Raw genomic sequence first — 1071 nt, 5'->3', positions numbered from 1 at the left:
ACAATCACAATGAGAAATGTTTTCATTGCTCTCATTTTGCAAAAGGACCAACCCCTTTTCTCTCATTAAACACAGTTACAGATGATTAGTAAATACCTGATTCCTTTAGAGGAGAGAGAAAAGCTAATGTGAGCTGCTTATTGCACTAGAGAGGCAGCCATTGGTGTGGCCACTCCGGGGTCATGTGAACTAAGCAAGATGCTCATGCCTTCCACACCCCCTCTGCTCCACCCTCCTCACCTTGAGTTATCATTTATCTTCTGTAGAATGAAAGGTTAGGGACTTCATGAAGTTTGAGAACAAAAAGCCTGAAGTCTTCACAGATCTCAGTTTGAACCCTGGTGCCAGCATTTACCTTGAACAATTCATTTTTTCTTTTCCTGGGTTTAAAAATCTATCAGACAGGATGATAATATCTACCTTATCAAGAAGACCCAAGGCTTAAATGTAATAATACATACAAAGTGCCTGGAACATAGTAAATGCTCAATAAAAATGGCAGCTGTTATCGATTCTCGGCCTTTTGGCTAAGATCAAGTGTAGTATCTGTTCTTATCAGTTTAAAAATGGCAGCTGTGGTAATTACCATAAAATATTATATGTTAATATGATGATTATTATTGCTACTACTCTAAGGGCCTTTGAAACTCTGAAATTCTAGGATAATATGTCAGAGAAAAGCTAAAACAGGAAGAAAAGAGAAAAGATTCCCTTAATAGGACTTGAGTCAGTATTTGCAAGTGGGACAGTTTTCTAGAAGACAGGCCCAAGTGCTCACAGAGCCTTATTTAACCTTGGTGACTCACAACCAGAACTCACTGGCCCTGTCTGCTCTGGAAAAACGGGGAGAGAGTTAGACAAAGCCAGATGGGGCTGAACAGGGGAAAGTCCTGGCCTGGGAGGCTGCAGCTGATGACCCCTCAGAGAGTCTAGTCAGAGAGTTAAAAACTCTTATAAAATATATATTGAACTGTGGATATTTTTTCTGCAATTAATTTTTGAGATAGGCACCACTGGTGGCCAACCCAAAGCTATGCCCCTCTCCTTCCTTGAGGACAGAATCCTGATGTG

At 40.6% G+C, this 1071-nt stretch overlaps 1 pseudogene; it reads left to right on the top strand.

Annotated features, from left to right (window-relative positions):
* The first annotated feature begins 507 nt into the window (after nucleotides 1-507).
* Nucleotides 508-635, top strand: LOC114235355 (U2 spliceosomal RNA; annotated as a pseudogene).
* The last annotated feature ends 436 nt before the right edge of the window (nucleotides 636-1071 follow it).

The sequence above is a fragment of the Eptesicus fuscus genome, chromosome 15, assembly GCF_027574615.1.
Source record: "Eptesicus fuscus isolate TK198812 chromosome 15, DD_ASM_mEF_20220401, whole genome shotgun sequence".
Taxonomy (NCBI): domain Eukaryota; kingdom Metazoa; phylum Chordata; class Mammalia; order Chiroptera; family Vespertilionidae; genus Eptesicus; species Eptesicus fuscus.
The sequence above is the reverse complement of the archived record's forward strand: the minus strand, read 5'-3'. Positions and strand labels throughout refer to the sequence as shown.